Source organism: Hyla sarda, chromosome 5 (assembly GCF_029499605.1).
Source record: "Hyla sarda isolate aHylSar1 chromosome 5, aHylSar1.hap1, whole genome shotgun sequence".
In the NCBI taxonomy this organism is placed as follows: domain Eukaryota; kingdom Metazoa; phylum Chordata; class Amphibia; order Anura; family Hylidae; genus Hyla; species Hyla sarda.
This window is the reverse complement of record NC_079193.1, coordinates 367051543-367074072: the sequence shown is the minus strand read 5'-3', so window position 1 is coordinate 367074072 and position 22530 is coordinate 367051543. Positions and strand designations below refer to the sequence as shown.

Below are 22530 nucleotides of genomic sequence, written 5' to 3'. Positions count from 1 at the left end.
CAATGTGGACTGTGATACTCCTCCTGGAGCAAAGCTAAATGCCCACGGATGTGTGGAGGAGGATTGGGGGATGCCTAGGGCCCGGGAGTCTGGAGTCCCCCATAACTCTCGTGTGGCAGAACACATCCGTGGATATGAGGAAGCAAGGGGCAGCTTGTATAGGCTCCAGGAGGAGGTACGGGAAGCAAAAGCCCTGATGGAAACTGCGGCGAAACGACAGAAAGCTGAGCTGTCAGCCCGGATTAAACAGCTGAAAAATGAAATAAGGATACTGGAGAAGAAGAGAACTTTTATTTTAGAGAACAGCGGGCCATTTAGGGAAAAACTTTTAAATGAAGACCGCTTTCATACAATGGAGAGAGAGAAGCAGAGACGGCTGAGGGGGCTTCAGCCACGGGTGGAGGAGGAAGGAGACGCTGCGGAGGCCGATAATGTTGAGCCAAATCCACCCGGGGGTCTGCAACATCTCACCCCATACAGTGGGCTCCCTGCAGGGCAAGTGGCGATGTCATCTGGCCGTGGCTCTGGCGGTTCGGGGGATGAGAGCAGCACCAGTCACCAGGGAGGGGCGCTGATGGCCCAGATCCAGCTCCTGGAGTCCCCAGGTCGCCTCCAGGACTTCACGTTTGGGGATGAGTTACCAGAGGAGGCACCTGGGGGAAGGAAAAAGAAGCTAAAGAAGACCAAGCTCCAGGAGCAGGTAACATTTGTATATACCCCCCTCCCTGAGCCCCCCGGACTGGCCGCAGGGTCAGCTCACTGTGTGAACCCCATTTCTCAGCCCAGCCTGAGTTCTACTGTGGACTCAGTGCAGGAGAGTGGGGAGAGTATGGAGTCTAGTGTGGCGGTGAGCTCCATCGCTGTTTGTAGTAACAGTGGTGGAGCAGACAATGTATCGGCTGTGAGGTCGGACAGTGATATTTGCCCAGCGATGGGCATGGATGGCTCTGGCACATTGGGCTGCTCCCTAACGGGAGGGGGGGGCGGCTTTGTGCCAGAGTCAGCTGCGGGAGCTCCGGTGGCTCTGAGCGTTGGCACTGCTGTTCCTTTGGAGCAGCGGTGTCATCGTGAAAGAGCTGCTGGGGCCAAGATGTCTTCGCCTCCCAGAAAGACTGGACTAAAACCTTTATTTTGTATTGGCGCCGCTTATCCAGAACAGCGGCGCCCAGGAGCAGAAAACTCCAGTACTGATGAGGCGGAGGGTACCAGTAAAAACAGGGCTGGGGCCACTAATAAACAGGCTAGGCAGGCTTCCCGGTCCTTGTATAAAGGACCGGTGACCTGTCCTGTGGTGGTGGCTCCAGCTCTGGTACCCAGTGATGCTGATGGTACACTATCTGCACCAGAACGCACCGGTCCAGCCAGTATGAATGAGGAGGTTAATGTTGGAGTGAATTGTAGTATGGGCTGTAGCACGGGTGGAGGTATGGGGGGCACATCAGCTAAAACAGGCAATAATGGTGTGAGTATGGATTATGTGGAGGAGGGTGGTGAAGGGGCACAGATTAGTGGTGGGGATGTAGGGCCTGGTCCAGTTGCACCCCCAGCGGTGGCAGCACCGGTACGCAGCTACGCAAATGTCACCGCTGGGGGGAGGGGGGCACCTTCCTCGTCTTCTGGCTCTGGGGGGGGCAATTTGCAGCAGCGTCTCCTGGGGGCCTTAAGGAGAGGGGAGAGATCAATCAATGTAGAGGGTAGGGAGGTTGATCTATCCTTTTGGATAGAAAGACATGGTCTTTCAGCCTTCCGAGAGGAAAGAGGGGGGGATACTGTGTGGTCCCTCCCAACAGCCGGGCCAGGTGGTCTCCGAAGGAATGTGGTCCAGCTGAGGTGGAGAGGCAGTGATACATGTCCTCCAAGATCTAAAGTTGTTGAGCTTCTGCTGAAGTTGGGCTTTAAGGCAGCTGACATCTACGCCTTAATACATCCTTATGGTACCCCAGAGTTCGATATCAGCTTTGTTCGGCCAGAGGGGCTTGAGCTCTTCTGGTCGAATTATGAGCTGGTAAAGAATGAGCCCGGCTGGCGAGACTTTGCCATTCAGGCGGTGTCTCGCCAAAACAATGTCAAGAAAGTGACCGTTTTAACCCGTAACGAATCACTTTCTTGTATTGACATCATGACGTGGCTAGGTCGGTATGGAGAGGTGGTGGAGGTCCCAAAAAAGAACAGGGATGAATATGGCATCTGGTCAGGGGCCTGGACGTTTATGGTCAAGCTTAAGCTTTCAGGAAACACCGTTACCCATATACCATCTGCGACCTTCCTCGGAAGGGATCGTATCCAGATCTTCTACCAGGGTCAGCCGAAGCTCTGTCACAGATGTGGTGACCCCACACATTTTAGTGCCAATTGCACTGTGCAGAAGTGCACTCTGTGTGGGGAAATAGGCCATCTCGCTGCATCTTGTGCAGAGATTAGGTGTCACCTGTGTGGTGACTTAGGTCACCCATTCAGTCGCTGCCCTCGTTCCTTTGTCAACGCGGTTGTTGCCCCAGTGGGGGTAAGCCATGAGGTGAACTCTGCTGGGGGGATGGCTGGCGGGGATGAAGGGGTGCAGGGGCCAGGGAAGAAAAGTAAGCAGAAGACGCCTGCCCAACTGAGGCGTCTCAAGAAGCGTCAAAGGGATAGGGAGATTCGGGAGTCACAGGAGCATCAGCCAGCTGAGGTGGCTTCTGATCCTGTCCCTGCGACCAGTGTTACTGCTGAGGCCCTGGGGGATAGTGAACTGGATGAGGAGACTGGAAGGATCCACAAAGAGGAGGATACTGTCTCCTCGCTGTCCTCCCATGGTGGGAGCGCAGATGAGGACAGAGGGAGATGGGCAGAAACAAAGCGGGGTACTCGGAGGAATAAGAAAAAGGGAGATTTAAAATCTTCTCCCACCCGCCAGATGCCAAAGGAAGGTACAACTGACCCCCCTCTGATTGGTCTCTCCAACCGGTTCCGAGCCCTCCGCGACATTTCCTCTTCGGAGGAGGAGGCTGGGGGTGAGGTTCCGGATGTTGTGGTGGGGCCCACAGGGGACCCTGAGTCCTCTCTCCCTGGGGAACCTATGTCTTCAGGGGGGGGGACTGGCTCAGAGTCAGGGGACGAGGAAAATGTAAATAAAGGGAAAATGGACACATCCATCTCACTAAAAAGGGGTAAACCATCATCTGATGAGGAGGGTGGTGGGGTGGATGGGAAGGATGGTGGGAAAAAGAAAGCTGTCTAACTCAATCACCCTTGATGGCGGCACCCTCTCCGTTGACTCTGGCATCCATTAATGTTGCCAGCATAAAGTCAGATACGGCTCGATTTGCGGCCTATGATTTTTTTGCCCATATTAATGCTGATATTTTATTTTTGCAAGAGACCAGGCTAACAGATATGTCATCTATCTACAAGGCTAAAAGAGAGTGGAGGAATGGGCCCTCCTACTGGTCTCTTGGGGCCGAGCCGTATAGCGGAGTGGCGGTCCTTTTTACCGCAGCGGTAGAATGCCGACGGGTTATCGAGTTAGAAATGGGGAGGTGCCTGATCTTAGATGTCCTCATGAAGGGACAAGAACTTCGCCTTATTAACATCTACGGCCCACAGTCTAAGTGGGACCGGAAGTGTCTCTTTATGAGGATCAAGCCCTATCTTTTTACAAGTCGGCAGGTGGTCTTTGGAGGGGACTTTAATGCTGTCACAAGGCCCCAAGACAGGGGAGGTGCCAGAGACAAGCTGACTTATGATAGCGTCGCCCTAAATAGCATAGCGAGTGAGGCTCGCCTGGTGGATGTCCACATCCGGCACACCCCAGGCCACGCGGGATTCACCTATCATAGGGGTAGTTGTAGGTCTAGGATAGATAGGTTTTATTTAAAGGAGGAGGCCGTCTCTTCAGCAGTGTCTGTTGTTGAGGTGGAGTTCTCCGATCACTGTTTAATTTTGTTTTCTCTGAATGTTACAGAGACCCCCCGGATGGGCAGAGGCTATTGGAAGCTGAATTCGTCTCTCTTGGAAGAAGCGGAGATAAGACAGTCCTTTGAGGATTTTCTTCAGAGCCAGGTACCATTGCTGGGCCTTTGTAGCAGTAAGTCAGAGTGGTGGGAGATCTTCAAAAAAAGGGTTGCGAGATTCTTCCGCCAGCTCTCAGGCCTCAGAAGCCTAAACAGGTACCGTTTGTACCAGGGCCTGAGGAAGAAACTTGAGCACCTTGTCTCGACTGGAGGTAGTCGTGATGATATCTCCAGAGTGAAATCCTTGCTGATGAGGTGTCAGTACGATAGGCACGCATCTTTGGTTTTTGAGAGGGATTACGGGAAGTACCGCTCGCCCGACCCTTACAGAAACTGCAAGATGTCAGTGAATAGTAAGGTAGTCTCAGGACTGATTGATAGTACGGGATCCTTGAAAAGGTCCAGATCAGGGATCTTGGAGGTCATCAGATCCTTTTACTCGCACCTCTTGGGAAGGAAGGATCTAGATCGGGATAAGGTGTCAGCTTTCTTGGCTGAAACCATCCCTGAACTAGGAGTAGACCCCTCTCTTGACGTTTTGACAGAGATGATCCGGGAAGAGGAAGTCAGGATGGCTATTGATGGGCTTGCCCTCAAGAAGTCACCCGGTCCAGATGGCTTAACATCTGAGTTCTATAAGACCTTTAAGGACACTTTGGTTCCCCTGTTGACCGAGGTATTTAATGAGTGTCTATCCTCGGGCACTCTGCCAAAGTCAATGAGGAGGTCAGCGCTGATCATCCTGTCAAAGGGTAAAGACCCGTTCCACATTGAGAATTGGCGTCCCATAGCGCTTCTCAATGTGGACCGAAAGATTCTGGCAAAAGTGCTGTTTAACCGGCTGGTGGAGTTTGCACCCCGGCTCCTTTCGGGGGCTCAGCATTGCTCTGTTCCGGGCCGCAGTACATTTAGTGCTGTGCTCAGTGTCCGAGAGGCTGTGGAGCAGGGTAGGGCTGGCCACTGGAAGGGGTACTTGCTGTCCTTGGATCAGGCAAAAGCGTTTGATCGGGTTAACCATGAGTACCTCTGGTCTGTTCTTCTGAGATATGGCCTGCCGGGGGGGTTTGTTGATTGGCTTAAGACCTTGTACGCAGGGGCAGAGAGTTTCCCGCTTGTGAATGGTTGGATTGGCTGCTCTTTTGAGGTTGGGTCTGGTGTCCGTCAGGGTTGTCCTTTGTGCCCGTTGCTGTACGTGTTTGCAATTGATCCTTTCCTTAGGAGGATTGATTGTGGACCGTTGGCGGGGGTGAGAATGGACCTGGCGGTGCCGGATTTGGCTCTGAGGGCGGTAGCGTATGCTGATGATGTCACCGTGTTTGTCTCCTCACAAGAGGAAGGCCAATGGGTGATGTCAGAGGTGGACCGCTACTCGGAGGCATCCGGGTCCAAGATCAACCGGGATAAGTGCGAGAGTCTCTGGCTGGGAGGGGGAGATCCTAATTTTGATCTCCCGGACGCCCTTCCAGAGCCCCAGGAATCTGCAAAAGTTCTCGGCATCGAATTTGGCCAAGGGGATTACCCCAAACAAAACTGGGACAGCAGGCTTAAGATCGCCGCTCAGAAGGTGGATCAGTGGAAGGGTTGGTCTTTGACCCTCCGGGAAAGGGTTAACCTGATCAAAACATTCCTGCTCCCTTTACTGATATACCTGGGCAGTGTATGCATGTTGCCAGAACCTCTTTGGACCCGGGTCTACAGTGTGTTCTTCCAAATGTTATGGGGGAACAGACTGAACCTAGTGAAGAGGGAGGTTACTTACCGTACAAGGAGACTAGGGGGGTTGTGTATGGTCAACCCTGTGGTATTCCTAGTGAATACCTTTCTTAAGACCAATATAGCAAACCTCTGGTCAGAGAGGGCTCCTCCGTGGGTATCCTCCTGTAGGGGATGGTTTCGGCCTTTCTTCCAGGAATGGGAGACAGGAGGGCAAGTGAAGGATCTTCGCACACCACACGGGCATCTCCCGGCTTACGCTACCCCGGTTCTGAAGGTTATTCGTCGGTGGGGTCTGGGGATGGGGGAGATTAGGACTCTGTCGAGGAAATTCCTTGACAAGAGGGTCCTGTCTTCTCATTTCCAGAGGCCATTGGCGCTCAAGGACTGCCCAAGTCGGGATCTGGAGGTGGGTTTAGAGCTTTTGAATTCTATCAGGATCCCCTTGAAGTTTTGGGACTTGACTTGGCGCTGCTTCCATGGGAAACTGTGTGTGAGGGACAATCTGAAGTGCAGGAGCTCTGATGACCGGGGATGTCCCCGCGAAGAGTGTGGAGGCATGCTGGAAAGCATGGAGCATTTTCTGCTTCATTGTCCCTTTAACACAGAGGTTTACACCAGGGTGAGCGCTTCCATTGGTTGGCCTCGGCTGGCCAGTCTCTCCTATGCGGAATGGGCCTATGGGGCATTCAGAAACCTTGGAGGCTGGGACCGGTGCACTTTATTCCTAGTCAGCTCAGTGGTTAGGTACTACACGTGGAACGCACGGTGTTTAGTGTCGACGCAGCGTAAAATCCTCCCTGTGGATGTGGTGGTTAGGAACATTCTCGGTGACCTGGTGAAGGTGCGTTCTCTGGAGTACGAGAGGCTGGGTGCTGGCAGGGCCTCTCGTCTATGGAGGGGCTCTGCCTTTAAAGTGCCTTAGCCTGTTGTCTCCCCCTGGTGGTGGGCTGATGCTGGCACATTAGTCTTTTTGTTTTGAGCAGTTGGTTTATGGTAATATAGGGCTTGCAGGCGCTGAACTTGAGCTTTAGGGGTTTGTTGTTTGGCTTATAGTGTTATATGTATTTGTTATTGTATTTATTGTTGTAGTCTATTTGTATACTTATATATTGTTAGTCTGTGTATATTTTATGTAATGTATATATTGTATATATTGTGTGATGCCACCTGGGGATTGGGTTTAGTTTAGGTTGGGTGGTGGGTTAAAAAGGGGGGAGGGGGTTTGTATGGGACTTTTATAAATACAGAAAATCCTGGACTGGTTCATGGACGTCTGGTAACATGTACTGGGGGCATGGGATGCGGGACCAGCTCAGGGCCAAAAAAAAAAAAAAAAAAAAAAAAATTGAAAAATAAAAAAAAAGTGGTGTTATTTTGTTTGTGTTGGTTTTTATTATTTTGTATATATTATTATTGTTGTTGTTGTTATTCTTTTGGTATATCACTGGTATTGGGTTTTTGGTATTGCAACTGGGCCAGGAAAATCACATTTAGTATTAGTGTATATTAGTGTATATAGTTTATTAGTATGGTATGGGTATTATGGGTATTATAGGAATATGTCTTTTGTAAATATTGTATATATTTGTTTGTGTGCAGGAATGAGTGTGGGGTGGACCGGTGTTGTATTTTATGCTATGGTGTTGGTTTTATGATCGTTATATTGATATGTTCTGTCGGATATGGTATGTTTATGTTTTGTAATTTTTTTATTGTTATGTTTGAAATTTTAATAAAAGATCTACAGGATATAACTCAGGATCAGTACAGGATAAGTAATGTAATGTATGTACACAGTGACCTCACCAGCAGAATAGTGAGTACAGCTCTGGAGTATAATACAGGATATAACTCAGGATCAGTACAGGATAAGTAATGTAATGTATGTACACAGTGACCTCACCAGCAGAATAGTGAGTACAGCTCTGGAGTATAATACAGGATATAACTCAGGATCAGTACAGGATAAGTAATGTAATGTATGTACACAGTGACCTCACCAGCAGAATAGTGAGTACAACTCTGGAGTATAATACAGGATGTTCTTTAGAAGTGTACACTTTTCATTTCTATATTTTAACCTATTTTTTTTATTATTCTTAGTATTCCTTTCCCTTAATATTATAATCTGTTTTTGTAATTATTTTTAATGATGATTATTACTTGTGGACCTGTTATGTATATATATATATATATATATATATATATATATTATAAATATTTTTTTTTTTTTTAATTGTTAGACCTTTTACGTCTAATCTTGATTCGTATATATAAATAAATATTTATTTCATTGTATCCTCTATATTTCTTTGTATGTGTTTGTTTCTCCTCTCACATTGCCCACTTCCTCGGCAGCCCACCCTCTTCCTTCCTGTAGTCGGAACAGCCAATGCTATAGAGTAAAGGGGGCGGGGGGCAGCGCAGTCTCCGGGGGTCCCCACCCACAGGTCTCATACACCGGAGGTCCCCGGCTCCGCGGCCGCACTCTTCGCCCTCCTGCGCTATTTGCGCCCGGCTCGCGCTGGTGAAGTCGGGGCGGAGTCTCTTCCTCCTCTGTTTGGATTTTTTCTCCAATCCACGTGGCTCCCTGAGTTACTATATTAGAGTCACGGGAAGGCAGGAGGGGGAAGTCTGCTGGAGGCAGGGCAGAGGGGGAGTTCTGCTCCGGAGAATTTACTGTGGATTCTGCCAGGAGGAGGAGGAGGGGGCATCGCTGTGAACCGGGGTAAGTGGCTCCCCTGGATTCTTCTATTGTTTGCCTTACCAGGGTGTGATCTGTCTGGGTATCATCAGACGTGTGTGGGCATGAGGAGCCTGGCTGTCTGCAGGCATGCCTGGGTATAAGGGGCAGCCATACAGGGAGGGCAGGGGGTGAGCCAGCACTGGGGGTAATGCTGGGGAGAGTGGTTGTTGTAGTATGCCCAATGAGAGTAGTAGTAATGTGCAGCATAGCAGAGTCTGGAGGATGCATAGAGGAGATGGCTATGCTCGGAGCCTGGATGGGGTATAGCATTTTGTACAGCTTGGATATTGAGGGTAGTAGTTGGTGTAGTATGGATATTGAGGGTAGTAGTTGGTGTAGTATGGATATTGAGGGTAGTACATTTGGCATGTTGGGTATGGAGATACTCTAGATCAGTGGTCTCCAACCTGCAGACCTCCAGATGTTGCAAAACTACAACTCCCAGCATGCCCGGACAGCCGTTGGCTGTCCGGGCATGCTGGGAGTTGTAGTTTTGCAACATCTGGAGGTCCGCAAGGTTGGAGACCACTGCTCTAGATGTGTATAGAGAGGACAGTAGAACCTGTAGGTTGTGTAAATATATATATAGAGAGAGAGAGAGAGAGAGAGAGAGAGAGAGAGAGAGGATAGGAGACTGTAAAGCTGGATATAAAGGGGAAGCAGCCTGGATATAGGAGAAAACGTTGTACAGCTTGGATACTGAGGGTAGTAGTTGGTGTCGTATGGATGTTGAGGATTGTACTATGTGCAATCTAGATATAGAGGGACAGTAGAATCTGTAGGTTGTATATAGGATAGGAGTTTGGGCAGCCTGGATATAAAGGGGAAGCAGCCTGGATATAGGAGAGTATGCTGTACAGCTTGGATACTGAGGGTAGTAGTTGGGGTAGTATGGATGTTGAGGATTGTACTATGTGCAATCTAGATATAGAGGAACAGTAGAATCTGTAGGTTGTATATAGCGGATAGGAGTTTGGGCAGCCTGGATATAAAGGGGAAGCAGCCTGGATATAGGAGAGTATGTTGTACAGCTTGGATACTGAGGGTAGTAGTTGGTGTAGTATGGATATTGAGGATAGTACTTTTGGCATGTTGGGTATAGAGAAGACATAAGAACCTGTAGGTTGTATATAGAGGATAGGAGACTGTAAAGCTGGATATAAAGGGGAAGCAGCCTAAATAATAGGAGAAAACGTTGTACAGCTTGGATACTGAGGGTAGTAGTTGGTGTAGTATGGATGTTGAGGATAGAAGGTTGTGCAATCTAGATATAGAGGGACAGTAGAACCTGTAGGTTGTATATAGGATAGGAGTTAGGGCAGCCTGGATATAAAGGGGAAGCAGCCTGGATATAGGAGAAAACCTTGTACAGTTTGGATATTGAGGGTTATAGTTGGTGTAGTATGGATATTGAGGATAATAGTTTCGGCATGCTGGGTATAGAGAGGACAGTAGAACCTGTAGGTTGTATATAGAGGATATGAGATCGGGCAGCCTGGATATAGGTGAGTAGTCTGTGCAGCTTGGATTCTTCTGGACAGTAGTTGGAATAGTATGCATATTAAGGATAGCGCAAGATAGATATAGAACTTGTATATATAGACCAGTGTTTCCTAAGCAGGGTGCCTCCAGCTGTTGCAAAACTCCAACTCCCAGCATGCCTGGACAGTCGAAGACTGTCTGGGCATGCTGGGAGTTGCAGTTTTGCAACAGCTGGAGGCACCCTGCTTAGGAAACACTGCTTTAAAGTATAGGAGATTGGGTAGCCTGGATATTGGGGAGTATAGTGTGCAGCCTGGATTATAGGAGATAGTAGTTATTGTAGTGTGCATATTGAGGATAGTAGTTGGTGTTGTACCTATAATGAGGATAGTAGTTTGGCCAGTTAGATATATAGGGAAAGCAGCCAGGATATGAGGAATATTTGGTGTACAGGGTAGTGATAGATGAAGTTTGGGCAGAAGGAAAGGAGTTGTAGTCAAGTACTGTGTATTGAGGATTGTAGTTTGTGCAGTAGAGAGATTGGGGATAGTAGTTGATACAGTATGTACTGTATAATGAGGATAGTATTTTGTGCAATACACATATTGAGGAGAGTAGTTGGTGTAGTATGTACTGCAAATTTAGGATAGTAGTCTGCACTGAGTACATATTGAGGATAGTAGTCTGTGCCATGCAGATATTGAGGATAGTAGTCTGCACTATGTAGATATTGAGGATAGTAGTCTGTGCTATGTAGATATTGAGGATAGTAGTCTGTGCTATGTAAATATTGAGGATAGTAGTCTGTACTATGTAGATATTGAGGATAGTAGTCTGTACTATGTAGATATTGAGGATAGTAGTCTGCGCTGAGTACATATTGAGGATAATAGTTTGTGCAGTGTAGATATTGAGGATAGTAGTCTGTTCAGTGTAGATATTGAGGATAGTAGTCTGTGCAGTGTAGATATTGAGGAAAGTAGTCTGTGCAGTGTAGATATTGAGGATAGTAGTTTGTGCAGTGTAGATATTGAGGATAGTAGTCTGTTCAGTGTAGATATTGAGGATAGTAGTCTGTGCAGTGTAGATATTGAGGATAGTAGTCTGTGCAGTGTAGATATTGAGGGTAGTAGTCTGTGCAGTGTAGATATTGAGGAAAGTAGTCTGTGCAGTGTAGATATTGAGGATAGTAGTCTGTGCAGTGTAGATATTGAGGGTAGTAGTCTGTGCAGTGTAGATATTGAGGAAAGTAGTCTGTGCAGTGTAGACATTGAGGATAGTAGTCTGTGCAGTGTAGATATTGAGCATAGTAGTCTGTGCAGTGTAGATATTGAGCATAGTAGTCTGTGCAGTGTAGATATTGAGGATAGTAGTCTGTGCAGTGTAGATATTGAGGATAGTAGTCTGTGCAGTGTAGATATTGAGGATAGTAGTCTGTGCAGTGTAGACATTGAGGATAGTAGTCTGTGCAGTGTAGATATTGAGGATACTAGTCTGTGCAGTGTAGATATTGAGGATAGTAGTCTGTGCAGTGTAGATATTGAGGATAGTAGTCTGTGCAGTGTAGATATTGAGGATAGTAGTCTGTGCAGTGTAGATATTGAGGATAGTAGTCTGTGCAGTGTAGACATTGAGGATAGTAGTCTGTACTATGTAGATATTGAGGATAGTAGTCTGTGCAGTGTAGATATTGAGGATAGTAGTCTGTGCAGTGTAGATATTGAGGATAGTAGTCTGTGCAGTGTAGATATTGAGGATAGTAGTCTGTGCAGTGTAGACATTGAGGATAGTAGTCTGTGCAGTGTAGATATTGATAGTAGTCTGTGCAGTGTAGATATTGAGGATAGTAGTCTGTGCAGTGTAGACATTGAGGATAGTAGTCTGTGCAGTGTAGACATTGAGGATAGTAGTCTGTGCAGTGTAGATATTGAGGATAGTAGTCTGTGCAGTGTAGATATTGAGGATAGTAGTCTGTGCAGTGTAGACATTGAGGATAGTAGTCTGTGCAGTGTAGATATTGAGGATAGTAGTCTTTGCAGTGTAGATATTGAGGGTAGTAGTCTGTGCAGTGTAGATATTGAGGATAGTAGTCTGTGCAGTGTAGATATTGAGGATAGTAGTCTTTGCAGTGTAGATATTGAGGGTAGTAGTCTTTGCAGTGTAGACATTGAGGATAGTAGTCTGTGCAGTGTAGATATTGAGGATAGTAGTCTGTGCAGTGTAGACATTGAGGATAGTAGTCTGTACTATGTAGATATTGAGGATAGTAGTCTGTGCAGTGTAGATATTGAGGATAGTAGTCTGTGCAGTGTAGATATTGAGGATAGTAGTCTGTGCAGTGTAGATATTGAGGATAGTAGTCTGTGCAGTGTAGACATTGAGGATAGTAGTCTGTGCAGTGTAGATATTGAGGATAGTAGTCTGTGCAGTGTAGACATTGAGGATAGTAGTCTGTGCAGTGTAGACATTGAGGATAGTAGTCTGTGCAGTGTAGATATTGAGGATAGTAGTCTGTGCAGTGTAGACATTGAGGATAGTAGTCTGTGCAGTGTAGATATTGAGGATAGTAGTATGTGCAGTGTAGATATTGAGGATAGTAGTCTGTGCAGTGTAGATATTGAGCATAGTAGTCTGTGCAGTGTAGATATTGAGGATAGTAGTCTGTGCTGAGTACATATTGAGGATAGTAGTATGTGCAGTGTAGATATTGAGGATAGTAGTCTGTGCAGTGTAGATATTGAGGATAGTAGTCTGTGCAGTGTAGATATTGAGGATAGTAGTCTGTGCAGTGTAGATATTGAGGATAGTAGTCTGTACTGAGTACATATTGAGGATAGTAGTCTGTGCAGTGTAGACATTGAGGATAGTAGTCTGTGCAGTGTAGATATTGAGGATAGTAGTCTGTGCAGTGTAGATATTGAGGATAGTAGTCTGTGCAGTGTAGATATTGAGGATAGTAGTCTGTGCTGAGTACATATTGAGGATAGTAGTCTGTGCAGTGTAGACATTGAGGATAGTAGTCTGTGCAGTGTAGATATTGAGGATACTAGTCTGTGCAGTGTAGACATTGACAAGGAGCAGCTTGTATAGAGGAGAGCATCTGGTACTGCTTGGATGTACTGGATTTTATTTAGTTTATTATGCAGATTGTGTTCAGTCGTTTGTGCCATTTGGATACTTGTACATAAGATCTGGTAAATCCTGCAGCTTGTATATGTATATTGGGGATAGTAGTTTGTGTAGTATGTATATTGAGGATAGTAGTTTGTGTAGTATGTATATTGAGGATAGTAGTTTGTGTAGTATGTATATTGAGGATAGTAGTTTGTTTAGTATGTATATTGAGGATAGTAGTTTGTGTAGTATGTATATTGAGGATAGTAGTTTGTGTAGTATGTATATTGAGGATAGTAGTTTGTGTAGTATGTATATTGAGGATAGTAGTTTGTGTAGTATGTATATTGAGGATAGTAGTTTGTGTAGTATGTATATTGATATGCAGCCTTTCCAGCGGAGAGCATTTGGTAGGCGTTGAATAGTATTATGTGTATAATGCATATTGAGCATAGGATATATACAGTGGGGATCAAAAATGTGGGTACCCCAGGTAAAAATTAGTATTAATGTGCATAAAGAAGCCAAGAAAAGATGGAAAAATCTCCAAAAGGCATCAAATTACAGATTAGACATTCTTATAATATGTCAACAAAAGTTAGATTTTATTTCCATCATTTACACTTTCAAAATAACAGAAAACAAAAAAATGGCATCTGCAAAAGTTTGGGCACCCTGCAGAGTTAATATCTTGTACTGCCCCCTTTGGCAAATATCACAGCTTGTAAACGCTTTTTGTAGCCAGCCAAGAGTCTTTCAATTCTTGTTTGAGGTATCTTTGCCCATTCTTCCTTAAAAAGTCTTCCAGTTCTTTGAGATTTCTGGGCTGTCTGTCACGCACTGCTCTTTTAAGGTCTATCCATAGACTTTCAATTATGTTGAGGTCAGGAGATTGTGAAGGCCATGGCAAAACCTTCAGTTTACGCCTCTTGATGTAATCCTTGTGGATTTCGAGGTGTGTTTAGGATCATTATCCATTTGTAGAAGCCATCCTCTCTTTAACTTCAGCTTTTTCACAGATGGCTTCAAGTTAGTATCCAAAATTTGCTGAAATTTTATTGAATCCATTTTTCCTTCTACTCGTGAGATGTTCCCTGTGCCACTTGCTGCAATACAACCCCAAACGTGATTGATCCACCCCCCATGCTTAACAGTTGGACAGAGGTTCTTTTCATTAAATTCTGTTCCCCTTCTTCTCCAAACGTACCTTTGCTCATTCCGGCCAAAAAGTTCAATTTTAACCTCATCGGTCCACAGAACTTGTTTCCAAAATGCATCAGGCTTGTCTATATGTTCATTTGCAAAGTTCAAACGCTGAATTTTGTGGTGAGGACGTAGAAGAGGTTTTCTTCTGATGACTCTTCCATGAAGACCATATTTGTACAAGTATCTCTTTATAGTGGAATAGTGTACCACAACTTCAGTGTCTGCCAGATCTTTCTGGAAGGATTGTGCAGTCAAACGTGGGATTTGAATAGTTTTTCTCACAATCCTTCAAGTTGTTCTGTCTGATGTTTTTCTTGGTCTTCCAGATCTTGCTTTAACTTCCTCTGTTCCTTATGACTGCCATTTCTTAATTACATTCCGAACAGAGGATATTGACATCTGAAAACGTTTTGCTATCTTCTTATAGCCTTCTCCAGCTTTGTGAGCGTCAACTATTTTCAGTTTCAGATTTCTAGACAACTGCTTAGAAGAACCCATGGTGCTGATTGTTGGGGCAAGGTCAGATGAGTCTGGGCATTTAAAACCTTTGAGATCGACATCACCTGGTCTTCCCAGATGATGATTGAGAACAATCCATGACACTGGCAGGTCTCAGCTTTGCAAAAGGGGGCAGTGCATGCTATAAAATCTGCAGGGTGCCCAAATTTTTGCAGACGCCATTTTTTTGTTATTTTGAAAGTGTAAATGATGGAAATAAAATCTAACTTTTGTTGACATATTATAAGAATGTCTAATCTGTAATTTGATGCCTTTTGGAGATTTTTTCCAGCTTTCCTTGGCTTCTTTATGCACATTAATACTAATTTTTACCGGGGGTGCCCAAACTTTTGATCCCCACTGTACATACATATGTGGCTGTGCCATCTGGATATATACATAGATATGTGCCATCTTTATATATAGGATACAGCTTGTATATGGAGAGATGGCAGGCTGGCTGGAGCAGAGTATTCAGTGTCACTTGTCCCTGCAGCCTGGCTAAAGAAGGATGAGAGTTTTGGGCATTCTGCCAGGATAGACACCCATGGGGCACTCTTCATGTATTGAATTGCTCAGTATTTGGTGCAACCTGGACATATAAGAGTTAATACCATCTGAATGAACAGTCTGGGGGCGATTCCTTTAAGTGCATTCAGGCTCCATAGACGTTGCCTGGTACCAGCCGCACTTTCTAGGAATTTACAGCTTGGAACAGTTTGTTATTTTCAGCTACTAAATCAGTGTTTCCCAAACAGGGTGCCTCCAGCTGTTGCAAAACTACAACTCCCAGCATGCCCGGACAGCCGAAGGCTGTCCGGGCATGCTGGGAGTTGTAGTTTTGCAACAGCTGGAGGCACCCTGGTTGGGAAACACTGTACTAAGGGTGCGTTCACACGGCCGTCTGTTCCGTTTTTTTTTTTTCGATTCCGTTTTTGCAGGCTGCAAAAGGATTAAAAACGGTTTAAAAAAATCCCATTCATGTCAATAGGATTAGTTTTTTACAATCCATTTACATCGGTTTATACCCGTCTGCACTCATTTCCATTTTTTTATGGCAGAAAAAAGGTAAATGTAGTATTTTTTCTTCCGTCTAAAAAAACGGAAGAAAAAAACGGATACAGTAAATTTTACATTAAAGTCTATCGAAAACGGATGAGCCTTTAATGTCATCAGTTTTTTTGATCCGTTTTTACTTTGAGCATGCTCAGAACAAAAAAAATAAATATATATATTTGGTTTATTAAAGGGTACCTTTCATCAAAAAAAAACTTTTGATATATTATAGATTAATGTATGCAGAATAACTTTCCAATAGCATTTTATTTAAAAATATGCTTCTTTCTTTTTAATTTTCCACTTTGAAAAAATGACCACTAGGGGTCTCCCTACCAGTCCTTTTTTTTTATAGATTTCAGACTCATGCTGGAGTCCTAAATCTCAGACTGCAGCCGGGACACAGACAAGCACAGCACTGCTCCCTGTCAGGGAGTTTGTCTGTGTCCCGGCTGCAGTCTGAGATTTAGGACTCCAGCATGAGTCTGAAATCTATAAAAAAAAAGGACTGGTAGGGAGACCCCTAGTGGTCATTTTTTCAAAGTGGAAAATTAAAAAGAAAGAAGCATATTTTTTAATAACATGCTATTGGAAAGTTATTCTGCATACATTAATCTATAATATATCAAAAGATTTTTTGATGAAAGGTACCCTTTAACTGAACAATAACGGATCCAAATGGATACAAACGGATAACATTCGTTTGCATCCGTTATTGTCCGTTTTTTTTAAAAGTCTGTTTTTATTTTTGACGGGAAAAGAACGGGACTGGTCTAGACGGCCGTGTGAACGCAGCCTTAAAGGGGTATTCCAGGAAAAAAACTATTTTTTTTTTATATATATCACCTGAAAGTTAAACAGATTTGTAAATTACTTCTATTAAAAAATCTTAATCCTTCCAATAATTATCAGCTGCTGAAGTTGAGTTGTTCTTTTCTGTCTGACAACAGTGCTCTCTGCTGACATCTCTGCTTGTCTCGGGAACTGCACAGTAGTAGAAGAGGTTTGCTATGGGGATTTGCTTCTACTCTGAACAGTTCCCGAGACAGGTGTCATCAGAGAGCACTCAGACAGAAAAGAACAACTCAACTTCAGCAGCTCATAAGTACTGAAAGGATTAAGATTTTTTTTATAGAAGTAATTTACAAATCTGTTTAACTTTCTGGAGCCAGTTGAGATATATATATATATATATATATATATATATATATATATATATATATGTATATATATACATTTCTGGATAACCCCTTTAAGGATTCGTTCTCTCTTCCATAGATATGTACTATATTATAATACATGGTATCTGATCTCACTCCTGGCAGCTGCCTGTTACCTTGTGCACTGGCAGGAGGCACAGCAGTCAGGGGGGGATTTGGGCTGGCATGGTTCTAGGTTAGAGGACATTACGTGTCTGCCCAGTAGATAGTAACAGTGTTGATACAACCGCCATGTATTGTGTTGTACTATGTGACAGTGTTTGGCGGAGTTCCTCACTGTACGGTGATCTCACTGTCCTGTTATTTCTGGACCTCAGTCGTCTTTGTTCTATTAGGTTTGTTGTGTTCCCTTAATACTAAAGTTTGCAGGTCAGGTATAACCCACCCGCGGGCAGCATTGGCCAGAGGTCCATCCAGTGGGTGGACGATGCCCGGTGGGTTAGGCAGCTTCTTTACATGCAGTTATGCGGCTGGGGAATTGCGCGGGGGTTCAGATTTAGAGAACATGTAACGGGATATATATATTCCTCATTCCAACGAAGGATTTCTTTTGGCTGAACACGCGGCAGAATGAGACAGCGTTGGCTCCGAAGGGAAAAGGATCAGTTTCCAAACTTATGGGAAATATTAACCGTGAAGCGGTGTGTATGCGTGTGAGTACACGTACGACAGCTGGGAGGAATGAGCGCGGTCTGGACTATACGCTTTACCCTGCTTCACCCCAGGGATCCTTTATACACGTGAAAAAATATTTGGAAAAATCAGCACCAATTGACTTTATAGCAATATAGTCAATGATATTTAATATATATATATATGAAAATCAAAAAAATGTGGCAGTATCTTGTAATACCTTTTTTATTGGACTAACAGAAGTTTGTAGAGACAAGCTTTCGGGATTCCTCCCTTTATCAAGTCCAAAGCCTTTAGTCTAAATTCCTATAGCTGGACAATTTATGGCCTATCTTAGTGTGAATTCTCCACATCTATTGTCTTAACCCCTGCATATTTCAAGTCCAAAGCAAATCTAAGCTCACAAGTAGAAGACACAGGTTAGATCTCAGAAATATGCAGGGGTTAAGACAATAGATGTGGAGAATTCACACTAAGATAGGCCATAAATTGTCCAGCTATAGGAATTTAGACTAAAGGCTTTGGACTTGATAAAGGGAGGAATCCCGAAAGTTTGTCTCTACAAACTTCTGTTAGTCCAATAAAAAATGTATTACAAGATACTGCAACATTTTTTGACTTGCATCTGCATCACTGGACTAATACGGCTACTCAAATTTACTATATATATATATATACTGTTTCCATCAAAACATGCAACTTTCCTCCAATGGCTTCAATGTAGAAAATATAGAAATATAAAAAATAATAATTATTATAATAATTAATAAACATTTTTTGAAAAAAGCCAGTATAAGTATACCAAAAAGTATTTTTGTTGCAAATACTTCCAGAAGATTTTCTAATTTATTTATTTAATTAATAATTTATTTATTTAGTTGTGTAATTTATTTATTTTATTTATTTAGTTATGTCATTTATTACATTTTCTTTATTTTTTTCAACTGTTCTCCTCCACATTCATTTTTTATTTAGTTATGTCATTTATTACATTTTCTTTATTTTTTTCAACTGTTCTCCTCCACAAACCCCTTTTTGTTTTGGATTTTTTCCCCCTACAATCGCATTTTACAGATCCTAATATCCTAAGTTCTAGACAGAAAATCCATTTCTTCGGAACCAAAGTCTACGACATTGTTTCCCATCCAGGGTGCCTCCAGCTGTTGCAAAGCTACAACTCCCAGCATGCCCGGTCTCTGTCCAGAGCAGCATAGGTTTGCTATGGGGATTATCTCCTGCTCTGGACAGTTCCTGATACGGGCATCAGGTGTCAGCAGAGAGCACTGTGGACAAGACAAAAATAAATTTCAAAAAGTATAGAATCTCTCTGTAGCATACAGCTGCTAATAAGTACTGGAAGGGTAAAGATTTTTTAATAGAAGTCATTTACAAATCTGTTTAACTTTCTGGCACCTGTTCATTTAAAAAATAAAAAAAGTTTTCCACCGGAGTACCCCTGGAACCCCACAATATGATATTGTGACCCCCCAAAAAAGTTTCATTTTCATTGTTGTAAGACTCCACAATGGGGTTTATTTACTAACGTGATTCCGACTCTTTTTTTGTCTGGTTTTGCGCCCAAATTGTGTCGCACATTTTGCGACCAAAAAAACCCAAAACCCTCCATTTTACGAGAAAAACCCGAAAAGGGGGCCTGGCCATGGGATGAAGTGGGCATGGTCCCGGCAATTTTGAAAAATCCCAACATATTTACTAAGGTTTCCACAGAAAATATGGTGGATTTGAGCTTGGGGAAACCCGACAGATCAGAACAGGTGTTAAAAAAAAGCATAACGTAGGGAAAAGTGCAAAATGTAGGGAAACCTTAGTAAGTACTGTGGGAAAATACCTGTCGGAAATCAAAACCCACAAAGAAACCTACACAATACTCTTAGTAAATAAGCCCCAATGTGCCACGGTCTTGGGACCCCTCTACCCAAGTGTGAGCTGTGGCCATGAAGATCCTTGAATCTTCTTCCTATTAGACTATACATGGTACATTCTGCTTCTCGGTGTAGTCGGTGACCTCTGGGATAAACTCCTTGTAGTTACAAGCTTATCACTGACGGGCAGTCTTCATAGGGCATAGTCTCTCTGTTTATCTGCCTTCCCCTCTGGGACCCCTCTGCCCAAGTGTGAGCTGTGACCATGAAGATCCTCGAATCTTCTTCCTATTAGACTATACATGGTACATTCTGCTTCTCGGTGTAGTCGGTGACCTCTGGGATAAACTCCTTGTAGTTACAAGCTTATCACTGACGGGCAGTCTTCATAGGGCATAGTCTCTCTGTTTATCTGCCTTCCCCTCTGGGACCCCTCTGCCCAAGTGTGAGCTGTGACCATGAAGATCCTTGAATCTTCTTCCTATTAGACTATACATGGTACATTCTGCTTCTCGGTGTAGTCGGTGACCTCTGGGATAAACTCCTTGTAGTTACAAGCTTATCACTGACGGGCAGTCTTCATAGGGCACAATCTCTCTGTTTATCTGCCTTCCCCTCTGGGACCCCTCTGCCCAAGTGTGAGCTGTGACCATGAAGATCCTTGAATCTTCTTCCTATTATACTATACATGGTACATTCTGCTTCTCGGTGTAGTCGGTGACCTCTGGGATAAACTCCTTGTATTAACAAGCTTATCACTGACGGGCAGTCTTCATAGGGCACAATCTCTCTGTTTATCTGCCTTCCCCTCTGGGACCCCTCTGCCCAAGTGTGAGCTGTGACCATGAAGATCCTTGAATCTTCTTCCTATTAGACTATACATGGTACATTCTGCTTCTCGGTGTAGTCGGTGACCTCTGGGATAAACTCCTTGTAGTAACAAGCTTATCACTGACGGGCAGTCTTCATAGGGCATAATCTCTCTGTTTATCTGCCTTCCCCTCCAAACAACATTCACCAAAGGTTTGCATATGATCCTATTACAGCACATCTGCCGCCTCCATTGCCTGCAAGTCAGTGTTTCCCAACCAGAGGGTCTCCAGCTGTTGCAGAACTACAACTCCCAGCATGCCCGGACAGCCTTTGGCTGTCCGGGCATGCTGGGAGTTTGTAGTTCTGCAACAGCTGGAGGCACACCGGGATTTGGGAAACACTGCTGTAACCTCTTTGCAAGGAAGAAGTTAATAGGAGTTTCTTACAGGGGTCGGGAGCGATGACATCATCCCTGGAGCTGGAATAAGTTTACCAGGAATTTTAACTTTTTGAGCCCCCACCCCCCTTATTGAGGTCCACAGCACAGGATGTAGGGTGTAGTTCACACTTCCTGGGGTGGAGGTTCTAGCAGACTGTCAGTATAACACCTCAGGGGGGGGGGGGGGGCTGACACAATGGAATTTGGGTGGAGGGCTGGTCTGGTGGTCTCTGTTAACTCTGAACTTGCCAGTGAAATCTAAAAGTAGGATGGAAATCTCCTAGACCAGTTGTTTTCCAAACCAGGGTTCCTCCAGCTGTTGCAAAACTACAATTCCCGGCATACCCGGACAGCCTTTTTTTTTTCTATTTCTAGTTTTTATTTTTTTTAATCTATTTTTTATTTTTATTTTTTAAACGTATACAGTTTTACAGTTTTCTGAATAACAGAGATCCTGGCTATTCAACCCCCCATTCATTGATCAAACATTGACAGCCAATCCCAGGCCTTTAGGTGCTTTTCCCATCATGTGACATCATTCCCGTCACCGCCATGTATACACTATGTAGATACTGCACCGACTCCAATGGGGTTGCGTTGCAGTCCAGTATAGGAAAGGTGTTTTGCAGAGAAAATGCTGAGGGGTGTGGGGCCCCTTTGTTTTCGGGACAGCTGAAATCCTTCAGGTCTGTTTCCCATCAGGCAGCAAGTCACAGCATATCCTAACAAAGGTGGGAAAACGTCTTTTGAAGTTCTGCTGTACTGAGCCTCGTGTTTATGACGTCCATCGTAAACCATTTAAAGGGGTACTCCACTGGAAAAAAATGTTTTTAAATCAACTGGTGCCAGAAAGTTAAACAGATTTGTAAATTACTTCTATTAAAAAAATCTTAATCCTTTCAGTACTTATCAGCTGCTGTTAAGATCCACAGGAAGTTCCTTTCTTTTTAAATGTCCTTTCTGTCTGACCACAGTGCTCTCTGCTGACATCTCTGTCCATTTTAGGAACTGTCCATAACAGGAGAGGTATACTATGAAGATTTGCTCCAACTCTGGACAGTTCCTGACACGAACAGAGGTGTCAGCAGAGAGCACTGTGGTCAAACAGAAAGGAAATTCAAAAAGAAAAGAACTTCCTGTGGATCATAACGACAGCTGATAAGTACTGGAAGGATTAATATTTTTTAATAGAAGTCATTTACAAATCTGTTTAACTTTCTGGTACCAGTTGATGTTTTCCAGTGGAGTACCCCTTTAATGCTCTCAACGCTTATTTTATAGTGAAACCCTGAAGCAACTTTGCAGCAGGTTTTACTTACAAAATCCCCTACTGTTTTGTGTCTACAGTTCTTACACATACTATTGTGTCTCCATGGTAACAGACAACAAACAAACCCTGTGTAGTCTGATACCGCAGTCATACTCTCTTTACAGTCCTCTGCTTTTCGCTGACCTACTGAATGTCTCCTGAATGGCATCTCAGACTAGTTATAACCCAGACCTGACGAAGGGTCCATTATGGACCGGAAACGCGTTGTTTCATGCTAATAAATCCGTTATTTGAACAATATTTCTGTGTCCGCATCTACCTACTTTATTTGATCAGCGCCTAGGAGCTTAAATTTAGTTTAATCTTGAGCAGACCAGTTATAAGGCATAGCTGACATTTGGGAAAGCTGGGTGACCTCCTATATAACTCCTCTTACCCAGCACTCCTGGAACCCTGAGTAGTATA

The 22530-nt window shown here is 44.2% G+C and overlaps 1 protein-coding gene across 1 annotated transcript in view; it reads left to right on the top strand.

The window, feature by feature from the left end:
• Positions 1-8300: 8300 nt before the first annotated feature.
• The window catches only part of ST3GAL1 (ST3 beta-galactoside alpha-2,3-sialyltransferase 1), a 208670-nt gene continuing 194440 nt past the window's right edge, over positions 8301-22530 (top strand). Inside the window, exon 1 of the mRNA XM_056522799.1 lies at positions 8301-8433. The gene's annotated coding sequence lies outside the window, so the exon portion shown is untranslated. The remainder of the gene's footprint in view (positions 8434-22530) is intronic.